Here is a 16,870-nt window from a genome sequence, read left to right as displayed (position 1 = left end):
AGGGTCTTGGGATCGAGTCCCACATCAGCTCCCTGCTCAGTGGGGAGTCTGTTTCTCCCTCTCCTTCCTGCTCCTGCTCTCTCTCAGAATCACGGTCTCTCTCTCAAATAAATAAATAAAATCTTAAAAAAAAAAAAAAGTCACACAGCATAACCTTCTGCTGTAACAGGTAGGTGTTCCTTCTTAACCATCCACATGTATAACTACTTTACAATTCTGACAATACAATTTAAAAATATTTATTCTCTAAATTTCCTCTTACATGGTCTCTTGCTGTTTTTCACCATCTCCTCTATAATTCAGAAGAACCAAAACAGGGTACTCTTTAGTTAAACACACTTTTATCAAGCTATTACAGTAAGTTATATCTCTCATATCAACTAATCTACTACAATTAATTTTCCATTATGCTCAAATTCCCCTTCTAGAACACCAGGATATACTAGTGGCATAAGCAACTGGAAGAGAGAAAGCATCAGGATTATAATCTATTAGCATACTAAGCAATAACCAAGGCCAGTTCCCACCAGCAGCGGGCCAAAAGGTAGTACCCATGTGTGAACCCCCGGCTCCCCATCTTCTAGCTCCAAGACCTTGGGTAAATTACTTCATCTCCCCAAACCTCAGTTTTCTCTACCAGAAGAACAGTCCCGGTACGTATTAAATGTCAAACAAATGCTACCTGGAATTAATAATGAGTCTCTCCAGGAGGAGAATCAGCATTCTGTGAAAGATCTGTGTGATATTCCTACTCTAGGGGAGTTGGCAGCCTTTTTTGATGACGCCATCATATTTATTCTCTTTATAGATGGTAGGTATTCTTACCCAAGATAAGAAGGGATAATATTCAATTGACAGCAGAAGGGGGAGACGTTCCTGCAGCTGAACTGTGGCATTCAGATCAAAATGGTCTCTTCCATGAGCATCCCCTGCCCAGCTATCAATAGTCAGTACCAATTACCAGTCTTCAGAGAAGACCATGTAAGACAGAAACCAATGAAGAGAAAAAGTTTCTGGGTGATAAGTGCTTGTTATTGAAATCCTTACATAATCTCTAGCTGGCGTCTAACCCTGGCCATCTTCGGGGCTACAGCCCAGTGTTCAAATTTTACCCCACACAAAGGACTCCTAGACCAGGTCCCATGTGGGTTGAATGATTGATACTCAATCGTTGACTAATTGGGCACAACAGAGGGAGGACGTAATTAGGGATTAGAATGGCTAGCCATTCTGGGCCACAAAGGCTTTATTTTGGGTTTTTAAATGCCAGGATCCAATCGACAGACCAGCCTGCGCCTCCTGGCTCTAGCAAATGGCTTAATCCCAAACTGGACTCCAGGTAGCTGTCACGGTCCACTCCTTTCCCCTCGGAAAGAAGCATGTCTTTGTTCTTCCTTCATTCCCTCTCACACCCACAGCGTAGGTAGAGAAGCTCTATGGATGAGTGTAGAGAGGACTATCGCAGTGTCTGCCCATTAATAATGCAGCGACTTTCTGCTGTGCTCTCTTCTCCACTTCGTTCATTTTCCAGGAAAATCTCCACCCAGGCTTACTTAACCAGTTCCTTCAAGCTTCCCTTTGGTCCTCCCATCAGAAAGGCTGATTTGTAGCCCTGAAGTCACATAAATGGTCTTCCAAGTTCAATTCTTTCTCTTTTTCTCTTACAGTAAGAACTGACCAAAGACTGTGGGCCTGAGCATGGATCTTCATTTTTCATGTGCAAGGAGTTCCAAATTACAGGGTCTTTTCCCACGTGCTTTATCGTTTTCTTAAAAGCAACGCCTTTCTTCTTCCTGTAGCCTCTTCCCAGTGGATAGACCTCTCCTACCTGGGCTTGGCAATCACTCCCCTGCCTCTCTCCTCCTGCTTTTCCTTCTCCCATCCAAGCGGTCTCTCCTTCCCAGCAGATTTCCACCACACAATTATGGCAATGCTTTAGCCTACTTTTCTGTTAGCTTGACAACCCTGTCTATTTCCTACTTGTGCTGATGCTACTGTTTGCTTTTCTGATGGGCTAATCCGTGTATCCTTTCAAGGCCTAACTTCCCCTACCATGATAGCAGCTGGAGCTCTAATTCACAGGTGCCTTCCAAAGCTTTTCATTAGCAATAGAAATGAGATGGTTTAGAAACCCATTTCTTAATCTGCAGGTGAGTATTGGAACCTTTGTGCAGCAAACATCTTTCAAGTATCCCACATTGTGCCACCGCACAATTATTTTCTGAGTAATAAGTACAATGTTATAGGCACATTTGTAGTGTTAAAAGGGAGAATGTTCCCTCAGAAGAAATCAGCTCCCACCCCCCACCCCCCCACCCCCCCACTCCCCCCCCCACCCCCCGCCTCTGGCATTTCCCAGCTCCAGAGAGAAGCAAGCACTCAGCTGACAGGAGCAAAACTGAATAAAGGCAACTTTACCTTCTTAAATCTGAACAGGGAAGAGAAAAACTCAAAAATGTGAAGGCCTTAGCTCCTGTTCTGGTTCAACTGGCCAGATGAGGGCTTAGGGAGCGAGGTTGGCCTTCCCCAGCTGGGCTCTGTGGCAGATAAGCCTCTCCACAAATCCTGGGCTTAATTACTTCTGACACAGTTGTCTCGCCTGGGCCTCCAGCTCCTTTTGTACTCAAACCAATCTGAATCCAAAGGTAAGTCTTTGCTTACTCATCTTGGACAAATGCTTAATTTCCTACGAAGTGATCCTAAAACATTTTAATCGGGATCTACTGGTTCCTAGTAGAATTTTCCCCATCTTTCCTTGCATGGTCTTTGTGAAAAGTCTACTCGAAAGCCGGGCAAATAATTCTCTGACTTGAGCTGTCTTCATCTTCTTCGGGTATTTATTTTTTGGAACAAGGAAGTACCTACCAACCTTCCCTTCACCCTCAAGAGCAGGCTGTGTTCTTTGAATGAAGTTGGGGCTAAGATGTGGACAGGCACAGCAGAAGTATTTTATTAATATCCAGAAGCAACATGCAGGGAACTGAACAAGCAAACACATGAAAGCAAGAAAATCAATATCAAAATACCCATGACCTGGCACAAAAAGAAACCTTCCCTCCAAGAATAACTCATAAAAAAAATGTCTCCAGCTAGGAATTAGGCAAGAACGCTTTGAAGACACCAAGTCATCTGCTCACTAGGATTAAAAGACAATGCATTTGCAGGTGATCATACTCATACCCTTCTCATACCACATCACTCTACCTATCTCTTGTCTTCCCAAGACCTGAAAAAACCAACTTTGAGTTGAAGTCACACATCCAAAAGCTAAAAAGCTTATGTACGCTTTAACTGATAAGGACAGGAGCCCTTAGAAAGTAAGACAAATCTTATGATAGTATTTTTAAGCAGAAAATGTAAATCCAAAGCACTTCCAATTGACTTTCTATTTGTCAGTGTGTACAGCTCTCCAGAGACAAAGTTCAAGGGGACAAAAGATTCAAAAGAGCTTCCTAGTAAACTGCAAGTACAATCTAAATTCATAAAAATCCATTCTCCCCTCACTTGGAAACCTCTCTTCCTGGGTCTTATGAATCCAGGAGACAGTTCAGTTTGGGATTATCTTCTCTCCAATGCCCCCGCCCCCCCAACCCCAACATTTTTTTTCTTCCCTCAGTACTGGCATGCAAACCATGCTGTTTTAACTTCTTTCCTGTTCTCCCAGTTCTTCTGGAACATTTTATTTTCGACAGTCAACTCATTTGGAGGAGTGCCACACTGAGGTTCAACTGTTTATAGCGTTAACTGTGTTTCTGCCAGAAGTCCACATCCAGCACTACCTTCTCCAGACTGCCTCCTGGATTAAGAATTTATGCTTTAGTTTGGAAGAAGCTTAGAAAATGTGGAAACTTCCAAACATCACTCTTTACACAAAATGACTTTCGCTTGTCCAAGAGGAATCAGAAATGGAAGTCCATTTCACCCTTCCCAAAGTACTGTCCTATCTCTCTCTCTCTCTCTCTTTCTGGTTAAATGTTCCCCGTGTTGTCAAAAACTCACTTGAAGGATGACTTCATGACTTCATTGGGGAATGGTAAATAGCTAGCCATTGATTGGCCTGCTAGCCATTGGTCTGCAAGAGAGAGAATCGGGCTCCAAGAAGATCCATGGAGCGCACATTTTTGGATGAGTCTGGAATACTGGAAAATCACCAGTAATTGTCTTTGACTGGATTTCACTCTCTTGGCCATTCATCAGTATTACAAAATGGCATCTCTGAAAGAAGCCAATTTAAATCTGTACCATGTTGCAAAATAGATCCTCTGAGTCCAATTGTGGGCACTCTGGTAAGTTGCAATAGTCCCAGACAAACCTCTAAAGAAGGGCATTCGCAAAGGACTCCCAAGCCCTGGATGACAGAACTATATAGAAGAGAGGAGGCCAGTGAAAAGAAAAGCACTTGTCCCAATCCCAATAGCTGCAACTCGACGGGAAGTTGCATGAACAAAACTGGCCTCTGGAGTGTATCAGTTCTATGAATGAAACCATGCTCGGCCCCAACACGGTAAAGTCAACTAACAAAAACCAATACTCCTACCCCACTAGTGTTTGATTACAGAGTTTCTCAGAGAGGCTTGCACTCTGGAGAGGAGAGCTGGTGTTTCACAAACCGCTAAAATCATCGGCAATGGGGTGGTGGAAAGGGCACTGGGTTGGGAGTCAGCTGACCTGAGCGCTGGGCCTGGCTTTGTTACAACTGAACCTTCTGACCTTGGGCAAGTCACTGCACGTCTCTGTGCCAGTTTCCTCTTCAATAAAATGCCGCGGGAAGAGGAGATCTGAAGTAGATGATCTCTCTACAAAACAACTAGCTTCTCAATTAGAAGTTCTTACTATTCACCATTTACGGTGTACCATATTAGTCAACCTATTTTAGGTGATTTTTATATTAATTTCTACTGAGGAAGTAGTATTTTTGTCCATCACCCCAAAACTCTTCAGCTTAATCTAGTCACTCCCTGGAGTTCTTCAATATGACAATAAATGCCTCTTTTCTTTTTCTTTCTTATTTTTTTAAGCAACCTTCCCCAAACTAAGGCTTGTGCTATTAAAAGAGCTCAGAACTTCCCATTTCCTTGCTAGGGCTAAAATTAAACTGTCCATTCCTTAGGGCCCAACATAACATCTGCCAGATGTCTTGGCATATCACACAAGAGGAATTTTCTTCTAGCATTATCTACTCTCCTATTTTCTCATAATCAATTAATAGGTCACCAACACGCAGCTAATGTTTCTCTCCAAGCCACCAACTTCATAACTATGTGAACCTCCAAAGATACTTGCCCTCACACACACATACACACACACACACACACACACACACACACACACATACACACACAGGCTGACTTTTCTTTTTTTTTTCCTCCAGTTTGCTGGATTTGCAATGAGACCCTGGAAATATTTTCCTCCACTTCTTTTGAATTTCCTTAATTTCCACATACCAGTCATCCAATCATATACTCATGTCAGAACCTTTGCAATCTGAGCTCATTATTTATATATTTCCTAATTTGTGAATGTGGCATTGTGTAATAGCACCTCTGTTCTCCAGTGCTCTACTTGAAACATTCCGTACAGCTTTGTCAATGCTCTGTCCAATGAGTCTGATAAAGGCATATAGCACAAAGAGGATGAGTAAGGTTACTACCTTATCCAAGAACTCTCAACACCAGGAGAGAATTCGAGACAGACTAGACTCTATTAGACTCCATCACACAGAAAGCAGAACTCTTTCCAAGGCAATTTTACCATTCTTTTCTTTCAGGAAAACTGACCACAAATACTCTAGAGTCCATTAGTAGGGTTGGGTTGCTTTTCTCCTATCTTCCAGAAGACTCATTAGAAAGAAAGAACACACACACACGTGTATGTATACATGTGTGTACATACATGTATATATATATTTTTTTCTTTTTATCCAAAAGTTGTTTCCAACTCCAAGGAGTATGGAAAAAAACAAGCTCTCAGGGAATGTGGTCAATAAACTAGATGGACATAAATCTAACATGAGAAATATTATGGAATACAAAGATCCAACAAGAATCTTTCCTATGGCAATGGGCCTCAGAGCTCACATATATTTCTCCAGAATGATTTCTCTTTGTGATGTATTAGAGCTAAGGAAAAAATTTGCATAACGAGCCTCATCAACTTGCTGTCTCAAAAACAAAACAAAACAAAAAATCTCTGAGCCTTGACATCAAATGAGAATGTTCAATTTGACACTCTTCGTATTTCTTGCGTAGCACTTTATCCAAAATATTTGGCACATTTTGAATGTGTAGGTTTGGAAAAATGTAAGCAACCACATCTTTAATACTAGTGCTTCCCATGTTGATGAAGGGCATTAGAGATGAACATGTCTCTTAGGTAACCAGTTAGAACATACTCTCAAACTCCAAAATGCCTCTTAGATACCTAATTTTTTCCCTCCAGAAAAGCTCAACTCTAAGACTGTGTATAAAGACAACAAAACACTTGGTCACAAAGTAAAAAAAAAATGTGGTGAGTCAAAACGCTGGACCAGCAACCAGTCTGTCAGATTTTTTTTTCCCCCACTGAAATAATTAACCGGTTGTCCTGGTATCAACAGCAACAACAAAGATATCATAGAAGTTTGCTTCAAGATCAACCTAGAATGTATTTGTTTACATACGCAAATATGGTTAATTAGATGCAAAATTATCTGGTAATTACTTTCCCAAATAACTCTCTTTATTCCGTTGCATTAGAACTTCCGAGTTTGAACAAGTAGCATCCACACATGCATTAGCAAATTTAAGTATTAACATTGACAACATCCCACTTAGGAGCAAAAGTAATGGTATCAAAAGACAACATTCAAAACTGAATAATACAAGGTATGATTCCAAGAAGAAAGATTTTTTCAAGTGCTCTTGGAGAAGCCCAGGTTTTTAATAAAGAAGCAGAGATCTGAAGAGAAGTATTTTTAAATGAGCACACACATCAACTGAAAATGTTGAAAACCATACATCTTCGTCTGCAAAAACAGGGTTTTACTTCATTGGCCATGGACAATTATCAGCTAAGGAACCATGTATTTCTCCTTTCCTTTCACACTCCTCAGAAGAACAATAACCCTCAATTAATGACACAACAGTTTGGTTTGAAAAATGTGATGTTGTCATATACAGCATTGTGCATTTGCTGAATGACACTGCTACCAGCTACTCAACAGAATATAATTACATCTGGAATCTAAAACCACTTCGATATGCACAATAATACTGTAGACATAGGAACTTTACACACACACACACACACACACACACACACACACATCTGACACATAATGAGAAAGCAGAGCAAGAAAAAAGCTGGTGTAAGTCGCTCACCAATGTGTTCCTTATTTCTGTTGAAGCTGGTACCTTTCTATGTCCCTCCTTAGTTGAAAACGAGGTCCAATCAGCCTCCTTATTAATATATTAATTGGTTCTGAATCTCCTCCAAGTTTTCATTCCACCGTGGAGGCTTCCTCACCTATCTTATCAATAGTCCACCTAAAATTCTTCCAACATCTTCCCTCACCCTCAAGATGGCTACCTTACCTAATGGTAAAGCAACATCTTCATGGTTGGCTTTTATAAATTCCTCAAGCATTTCAGGACCGTGTCCTTTACTTGGATCAATCACGTACATTCTCTAGAACTAATCTGTGAAGAGCTCCAATCAACGTGTGTGGACTGGGGTAGGATTGGGTCCTTCCTTCAAATCATCCTCACAAAATGTCTTCCTACAGGACTACTAAATTCTCCCCAATTAAAAAGGTGAAGACACCTGGGCCTAAGGTTTTCTCCACAGACACAATATTGTAAAAATTTGTTTCCATAGTGACATTGTTAAGAAGACATCTGATATTTCTGAAGACTTACAGTCCTTGAGAACAGAGAGAAAAAGAGCAGAACGAAGGGGAAGGGGGAAAACAAAGGGACTAATAGAAGGCCTTATGCACAGATGGAACAACCTGAAGAGAAATGTGGACTCTGGAGAAACTGGGGTCAGTCTTAGGAGTTCCTCTGAGATCTTGCAGGATTTGTTGCGGTTGTGGTTGCTGTTGTTGTTCTTTCCCCTTTTTGCAAGAAGTCAGCCCACACCAGACAATAAAGTCTTGCCATGCATCAAATCGTGGTGATCACCAAGCCCCAGAACTCCCCAGTCTCAGCTTAGGGCCACCACCATCTTCACAACGAGGCAACAACAATCCCCGGTGACTTTTCAGGAGACCTGGAGCTGCTTAAAAGTTGGGTGAAGACCTCGGTGGAAAACGTGTAAGGCTCTCCCTGGCCTTTCCTGAAGGAGGTCAAAACCCTTCAGGTCCACTCCCGAGAAGAAAAAAAATTTCCAAAGTTTACTTTAAAATGGAAACAAACGCCTCAATAACTTGTGAAAGCACTCCTTTGGTGGGAGAAAAACCTGAGCAGCCCTTCCAGTAAGTCCCCTGGTTCCCTTGCATAATGAATAGATGGTGAGGAACCACCACACAAGATTTCACCCTGGAAAAGAAGGAGTAGGCAGGCAAGCCTAAGCCTAAGCCTCCTCCTCCTCCTCCTCCTCCTCCTCCTCCTCCTCCTCCTCCAGCCATCACCAACAGAGCTTCAAAATGGAGACATCCATAATTTTATAAACACTTCTCATCTCAGCTTTGTCTCCTGGAAACCCGCTCTCCTCCATTTTCTGGTGGAGTTACAACATGACACGGCTTACCTGACTCAGTTCCCAGCTCTCAACCCAACTAGTCACTTCCTCCCCCAAACCTGCGAGCCACCTCCAGGAACAAAACCCAGAGCAGACCAAGCAACCAACACAGACACTCAGACACAACCCCCCGGGGGAGCCCTGGGAGAAAGCCCCAACTGGTTGGTCTTTTCCCATCCCAGGCGCGTGCTTAAAAATAAAACTTTGTTTTTTCCCCCCTTTGGGTAGAGGAGGAATATAAAAGGAACTCCGGGCGGCCTCCCTCCCTCTCTTGGAGGTTAGAAGCTACAATGAAAAGAAAACGAGGGTTCCTTCAGGAAGGGTGAAAAGCCTGGAGAATGAACGTGAGAAGGAGCTTTGTGTTTTGGAGTCTGGACTGGAACCAAAGCAGACAGCTTGCAAATGGAGGACAGGGAGATAAAGAAAGGGAAAGAGAGGGGCTGCTCCAATGGGGGGCGGCTGCGGCTTCCCCTCGTGCCTGCAAGGAGGGCAGGCCCCTGGGACCCGCACCAGGAGTGGGGCGACCCCCAGGCCCCTGCCTTCTTATTCTCCCCTCCTCGGAGCCAAGCGTGTGTAATGGCTTCTCCTCTCCAGAAACCGTTGTCCTCCTCCCCCAGACGCTTCTGAACCCCCAGCCCGGAGACAGCTCCTCAGCTGCTCCCCAACCTGCGCGCGCCCCCCCCCCGCACCCCCGCCCCGCGGGCCGGGCCCGCGCCCCCCAGCTCCTCGCCTCTCTGCTCCCCGGCGGCCCCGGCGGCCCCGGCGGCGGCCGCCACCCCCCACCCCCCGCCCCCGCCACATCCCGACCCCGCATCCCAACTTCGGGGAGAGAGAGCGAGAGAGCGAGAGAGCGAGAGAGCGAGAGAGCCAAATACCTGAGCAAGAAGAGGGGGGTGCCGATCCGCACGGCTTTGCCATCGGGCTGGGGACAGGCAGACAGAGAGGGGGGCAAGGAAGGAGAGGGACAGAGCAAGAAAGAGGTCAACGCGCTCAGGTCGGGGCGGCTCGGAGCGCTCGCTCCCCGGCCCCTCGCTCGCTCCCGCCCTCCGCCCCCCTCTCCGTCCCTACTCCCGTCCCCGCGCCCGGAGCATCCGTCCTAAGCCTCCAGCTCTCTTCTCACTCATCTTGCATTTTCTCTCCTCTCTCCATAGAACTACGCGAAATTAATTAAGCCACAGCGCTCCGCTCCCCCCAGCAGAAGGAGCCGCCAGCAGGAAAAGCACAGCCACCTCCACTGCCACCACCACCACCTTCTCCTCCTCCTCCTCCTCCTCCTCCTCTTCCTCCCTCGCTTCTCCTCCTCCTCCTCTTCCTCCTCCCCCTCGTGCTCTCCCTCCTCCCCCTCCTCCTCCTCCTCCTCCTCCTCCTCCTCCTCCTCCTCCTCCTCCCCTGCCCTCTCGCCGCTTCTCCTCTCCCAACAGCCAGTCCAGGCAGGGGACTTCCTCTCCTCCCCGCTCCGCCAACCCTCGTCGGCCGAATGAATGAGCGCGCCTGAGCCTCCACCGCCCCGCGCTCTGCTCCCCGGAGCACCCGGACCACCCCGGGCTGCTGCTTAATTGCAGTAACTTACAGAAGAAGCGTCCCGGCGCCGGGAGGTGTTTCGGGTTCTCCAGCCCCACCGCCTCCTTATCCTCTTTCTCTTTCTCCTCTTCCTGCTCGGGTTATTGTTGTGGAAGTTGTTTGGGAGTCTCATGTGCTTGTGCCGGGTCTCAGCAATGGAGGATCGCCATCTTCCCTGCCTTCCTCGGCTCCTCAGACTCGCTGCAGCTGCAGATGACCTGAGATATCCGTCTCTCCCTCTCCCTCTCCCTCTCCCTCTCTCTCCCTCCCTCCCTCTCCCTCTCACTCTCTCTCTCTCTCTCCCCTCGCTCTCTCCTCTCCTCTTCTCTCTCCTCTCCTCTCCTCCCTCTCCCTCGCGCGCTCGCTCTCTCCCTCCCTCTGTGTCTCTCTCTGAATAATGAGCAACCAGAGGGAGAGAGAAAGCAAGACCGAGGGAAGGGAGACAATCTTCTCCTGCCACACAAAACGCCGGAGCACCAGGGGGTGCGCGAAGCCTTTCTAATAACAACGACAGCGTGCGGGAGACGGGAAGAAAAAGGAAAGAAAGAAAGAAGCGAGGAAAGGGCTGGGGGAAAGAAAGGGAAGAACGATCCAAGAGCTGGAGAAGAGCAGAAGGAGACGCTGGAGGAGATGCTGAGGCTGCGGCTGCGGTCCCCCCTCCCCCTCCCCCCTCCCCGCGCCGAACCCCAGAAGGAGGCAAGGTGGTTGCAAAGTTAAGGCTGGGACATTGTCTTTGTCGCTCAGAGCAACACAGAGCCAGGCCAGTGAGATGCAAGAGGAGGAGGTGGCGGCGGCGGCGGCGGAGGAGGAGGAGGAGGAGGAGGAGGAGGAGGAGGAGGAGGTGGAGGAGGAGGAGGAGGAGGAGGAAGAGGAGGAGAAGGAGGCAAAGGAGGAGGAGAAGGGGAAGAGGGAGATGAGACGAATAAAGACCTGCGGGGAAGGCGGTGCGAGGAGCGCGGCGGCCGGGCTGGGGCGTGCGCGCTCGCGTCCCGGAGGCGCCCGGCTGCCCTGGCCGGCGGAGGAAGCCCCCAGCGCCCACCCTGCCCGGCCGCCCCGGGCTCTCCCACCATCAGCCCGGCCCGAGGCGCCCAGCCCGGGCCCCTGGGAGCCCCTCGCACGCATCCATCGGGAGGCCAGTCTTTGCAGAGAACATAACACGGGGAACTAGAGGTTGCAAGTCTAAACCCAGATCAACCACGTGGGGCTTTTTAATCCCTTTCCAGCCTGCGGTGTGAGTATCTCCAGTGAAAAGCTCAAATTGTCCATTACTGGCACGTATTTTGAAGTCTTCTCCCCCGAAATAAAGGCGCATTGTGCATTTTATTTCTTTTCTGATATGGAAAGGGGTGGGGGGGGCTGGGGGGGTAGGGAAAGAACCCATCATTCCGAGCTTCGGAACCACCACTTTATTTTCCCAACTTGTGAAATGTTTTGACGGCGCACCAAAAGGAAAAAAAAAAAAAAAAAAAAAAAAGAGCCTACTTAAATAACTTTACACCCTCCAGCCCCGCGTTGTTTGCACTTTCTGGCTGATCATCTAAAGGCTCGGAAAGTAACAATCAGCGCTTCTAATGATAAGGTGTCATGGTGTTGAAGACAAGAGAACCAAGATGAAGCTTTCACACCTTGAATTTTTATTTGGTGTAATTTTCCCCCAAATCGTTCTGAACTATCTCTTTTGCAAAGGGATGGGTTCCCCCCCTCCCCGCCCCTCATCCTCCACCACCAGGTCGCACGTCTCTCCTAAGGCTCTAATTTGATGGAGTGGGGCGGGGTGGGGAGGGGGACGGTCTGTGCCTACACTATAAAAAAAAAAAAAAAATCAATACAGCAAGTCAGGAGCAATTGAAGTTCAAGGGCACGGGCTGGTTGTACCATTTCTATTTCTCGCTTCCTCGAGTTGGACATCACCAAGCGTCGGGAGAAACACACGGCGCGCGGGGCAGGGACCTTAATTAAAGTTTCTTTTGTCCGCGTCTGAATTGGGGGATGTTGCTGGATTCCTTTGCATTGGGGAGCGCGCATCCGGTGGAGAAGGCGCGGTGTAGAAGATCCAGGGCCAGATTGTCCTCTTTAATACTCACTCCCTGCCCACCCGCCGCCACCCCCCCACCCCGCCCCTTCCAAACAACAGTCCGGGAGGATAGACCCATAAAGCCCTACAATAAAGGGGAGGAGGAGACGCGCGCGGAGTTGGTTCCCATCGGATAGCGGGCTTCCAGACACAGATCCCAATCCTCCTTTTCCAAGATTTTTTTTTTTTTTTCCTCCCCATCGTTTATTCCCGGGGCAGAATGTCTCACCCAGAGGCACGATTTCACCCCCTTCGCCGTCAACACTTCCTGCCCTTTTCTCCTCCCACTCGCACTGAAAAGCTCGGGAGCCCTAAAAGGGTGTTGATGGCGGGGGTGATGATAAATAAATAAATAAATAAATGACACTCTACGCGTGCGGCGGCGAAGAAAGGAGGAGCGGGGGGGGGTGGGGGGAGGGCGAGGCGAGGGGAGAGGAAAAGTAGGGAGAGGAGAGCGAGGAGGAGAACGCGCGGAGGCGAAAGGGAGACGGGGAGTCAGAGAAAGAGAAGAGAAAAGGAGAAAGGAGGAGAGGAGGACGGTAAGGCTGCTCAGAACTGAAGCGCCGCTGGCTTTGTGCAGAGCGGGGAGCACTCCCTGCTCCAGGTGCCCGGCGGGACCCGGGGAAGTCCTTCTGCCCCGAGCTCCTCCCCCGCGCCCCCAGGGGTGTCCGAGCGCCGGCTGCCGCTCCCCCCCGAATTCCTCGTGGCAACCCGGGGAAGCGCGCCAGGTCTCCGCCGTCCCTACGGTGCCCCAGCTGATCAGTTACCTCTTTGTCTTTAATAAAAAGCTGACTTTCGCTGTCAAGCCCTTGCACCCGGAAAATCACCATCGTATTTCAGGGTTGGAAGCCCCTGGGACCGCTGGGTTTTGGAGGCTGTGCGGAAAAAAAAAATCTTGCTCGACGTGAAGGTACCTCCTGGGGTTGGCCGGGGGCGGGGGGGGGGGTCGGAAGTCCTGAAGACGGGGGCCGCCCTTCCCCGGGGGCAGGGTCGCTCGGAGCCCGGCGGTGGGGGGGAGGAGGAGGAGGAGGAGGAGGAGGAGGAGGGGGGGGGCCGGGAGGAAGCGCCGAGGTCAGAGGAAACCCGGGGCTCCGGGGGCACCGAAGGGCAGCCGGCAGTCGGGGAACGAGCCCTGGGGAGGAGCCTTGTGCGGGAATGCGAGCGCGCCCCAACACGCCGCGGACCTCATAAACCCACTTGGCAAAGCCGCGGGCCGCTGGCCGACCGACTGCAGTGAACTCGAGAAATTAACCTGCGCTACGATGCACGGGGCTGCCGCCCGCTCCGACTCACCTCCAGCGACCGAGACAGAGAGCTCCCGAACCGGCCGCGGGGGGACCTGGCTCCTCCCTCCCGTCCCAGGAGAAGAGGACAAAAAGGGGAGATGGACTTGGAGATGGCCCCGCCCTTCAAACGCTCCAATCCTTGGAAACTAAACCTCCTCTCCAAGCCTCCCCGTCTACAAGGGACAAAGGCAGCGAGGAGATCCTGAGACCGATGGGTGGCTTCGGGGCTCCTCCCGAGGGGGCGTGGGGGGGGGGGCAAGGTACGGTGGCCGAGTCTCCATTCCTAATACAGGACAGTCTTTAGAAGACCATCTTCTGCTTTAGCAGCGAATTGACTTCCCAAAGCCGGGAAGCGAACTCCTGCAAAACTCCCGCAAAGCCTTTTTGAATGTGGAAAAGCTAAATTTTCAATTAGTGATGCCACACACACACACACACACACACATTTTTTTTCTTTTCCGACTTCTTTTGGAGTCACAAGTGCCCGAACTGTCCAACTAAAATAAAAGAAAAAAAATTGTAACATGGTTGGGGATTAGGCTCTTTTTTTTTTTTTTTTTTAATTGGGGGCAGTTTTCTTTCAAATGATAGGAAAGCAACTGGGAAAATTAAAAAAAAAAAAAAAGGTGGGTCAAGTCAAGGAAAGAGCGCTGTGGCTGCAGGTTTTAGAGAAAACCTTGATAAAGTTGGCACTTGAGTAACCGTAATTATGCTTTGCCATTAGCGGACAATTAAGATAACAGGAGAAAGTTCTCACCTCCTGCTATGTCATTCCTTCAGAATATTCATAAGGATAATGCAAGGCTCCTTGGTGGAGTTATCCTCCTCCTCTAGGAAGGTTAGTTTCTCAATTTTTTGCATTAAAAATGGAAAAGTTTAGGTTTTGTACACAGCCAGCAATGTGAGGGAAGTCTCATGGGGACATGGGGACTGCGTGAAATTTGCCTTTTGTTACCCTATCCCATGCCACTGTGCCCTGGAGTCATACAGGATTTCAAGATTTTATTAATGTTCATAAGGAAATATGAATATGTTGGAAGTCTGGACTTTCTTCTCCCTTATCATGGGTGACTGGCATACAGGCTCCTCATAAAGGGAAATTATGGCTCATCAAAAGACTGACTTTATGAGCATTAACAGAATAATAAATCTTGCTATTTTAGTTCAAGAAACAGTGGAGTCCTATAATTAGAGTGACCCATGCAAATATGATCCACTTATGTGCCCACCTCTAGCAGGATAGGGGTAGCCTATAAATCATTTTGGGCTTTAAAGGTTTAGGAAAGGAAGGCACCCAGATCTCTCAAAGAAAAGTGTTTATGGCAGGAAAAGGGCCTTCTGTCACCTGCAGGAAAGAATCATGGAAAGAAGGAAGACTTGGTCCAGAGGCTACATTAAAAAGACAGAATTTCAACTGAAACCAGTTATTCACTCATTGTTACAATATTTACATTATATAAAAAAAGGGAAAGTCCTCCTTCCTGAAAACTATACAAAAAAACAAAACAAAAATCCAGTTTATAACCCCACTTTCCAAATTCCAGCTGGAAAACTGTTCATGCTGATGACTTTAGCAAAACAAAGACCAAATGAACGGAATATGGCTTTTTCAGAAGTCTCAATTATTCCACCTTTAAACATTTGACCATATTGTGACAGACCTCTTGAACTTGGTGGTATTTTCCTGCCTGTGTAAAACTCCTTTACCGAGCGGTTCAATACAGTCTTTTACTATTTGAGTTTCTGACTTTCAAAGGGTTGCTCCCAATCCTTGAGATCTTTTACTCTTGTTGGAAATTACTCAGTCCTTAAAAAGTTTTTTGTTTTTCTGAAAACTTCAAATTCGGTGATTACGGATCCACCAAATATCCAAAACGTGAAGTCGCTAGCGCCTTACTCAGCCCTTACCGGAAAATCAATATATTCTCATAAACCCATATCCAAATATACATAACTAGTTGACTAGTGTCCATGCCTCTGGAGGAGTGACTAAAAGACAACAAAGGTGGATAATTCATGGTTCTGAACAGCTCTCAAAAGAAGAGAAATTGCAATAACTTATATTAAACTTACTCCTTATGAATCTTTGTATATATACCTTTGGATACCAGAAAGGAATAGCAATGTTCTAAAATTCCAAAACAAAAAAACAAAAACAAAACTTTCTGCCATAGGTAAAAGTTAAATTTACAGTTCTATCAAGCTAGTTACTATAACATAGAACATTCATGTGTAAGATCATTCAATCGTTGAATAGCTGTTTAGCAACTACAATGTGCCACACTCAGAGCCGAATATTAGGGATGCAAAGATGAATGAGAGATGATAGGTTAGAATCTCAGTGCATGATCTCCTTACTGAGCCATTAGCTTTAAAATCACATTATTTATAGAACTTTAGGTTTGGTTTTTTGTTTTTGTTTTTTTAACTTTCTCAAAATCAATACAGGGATTTAGCCAATTTGGAGACTTTGACTTGAACATTTCTGCTCCTATTTTGGAGTTATTGAGAGGTAATATTTTGTTAAAGTAAAATTTTGGGACTTCATTTTAAAGCCAGTATCCTGTCAAATTCATATTTTTACAAGAACTTCTTTATAGAGCGGATCTTTTTAGGGAAAGAGAGCAACCTTGGCTCAACTATGATTAGATTAACCAAAATTCAGAAGAAAAAGACTCAACTGAAAGATTGCCCATTTGTTGAAGCATCCTCTTCCAGCAGAAAGACCAGTATTTCCAGATTCCTGCTACTGAAACTAAAGCTCAGAGAGGGGACATGACTTGGTCAGGACCACAGAGCTGGTCAGAGGCAGTCAGCTCTAGAAGCTATGCCTCTATGGCATTTTCCCAAAGTTCTCTTCTTATATCACTTTCAAGATTTTTTTTTTTTTACATATTGCCATATTATTTACTTAATATATATTATTTTTAAATTAATAAAAATAATTTAGCTTTATCAAAAGCAATAACACCCATGATACCATAGGTCTGATGGGCTATTTATATACACATCTTCAACACATATCAAAGTAAATATATTATTAAAATTAAAAGAACAGAAAAACGTTTGGATTAAAGCACAGTCTGATAGTATACATGCCAAACTGTTAATGGAGAAGTGGCAAAGAAAATGTTTTTTGAGCTATTTTTGTGTGTACAAACATGAATCCACTTTTCAGTTTGAAAAGTAAAAAAAAATAAAATAAAATAATAATAATAATTAATAATAATAA

The 16,870-nt window shown here is 46.4% G+C and overlaps 1 protein-coding gene and 1 non-coding gene across 7 annotated transcripts in view; one reads left to right on the top strand and one right to left on the bottom strand.

The window, feature by feature from the left end:
- Positions 1–13,784, bottom strand: part of ZNF462 (zinc finger protein 462) — a 136,967-nt gene extending 123,183 nt beyond the window's left edge. For 2 of the 6 annotated variants that reach the window (XR_005367094.1, XM_038553027.1), the window contains exon 1: positions 10,289–10,950. The gene's annotated coding sequence lies outside the window, so the exon portion shown is untranslated. Of the gene's footprint in view, positions 1–9,593; positions 9,964–10,288; positions 10,951–13,119; positions 13,228–13,645 lie in introns of those variants that run through there. The other 4 variants (XM_038553028.1, XM_038553030.1, XM_038553032.1 and 1 more) reach the window with 4 other exon arrangements.
- On the top strand, positions 12,835–14,201 carry LOC111097909. The gene is made up of 3 exons (XR_005367095.1): positions 12,835–12,891; positions 13,141–13,262; positions 13,559–14,201. It is a non-coding gene; the product is annotated as an uncharacterized LOC111097909 (transcript).
- The last annotated feature ends 2,669 nt before the right edge of the window (positions 14,202–16,870 follow it).

Source organism: Canis lupus, chromosome 11 (assembly GCF_011100685.1).
Source record: "Canis lupus familiaris isolate Mischka breed German Shepherd chromosome 11, alternate assembly UU_Cfam_GSD_1.0, whole genome shotgun sequence".
NCBI lineage: Eukaryota > Metazoa > Chordata > Mammalia > Carnivora > Canidae > Canis > Canis lupus.
This window is presented reverse-complemented; position numbering and strand designations above follow the sequence as displayed.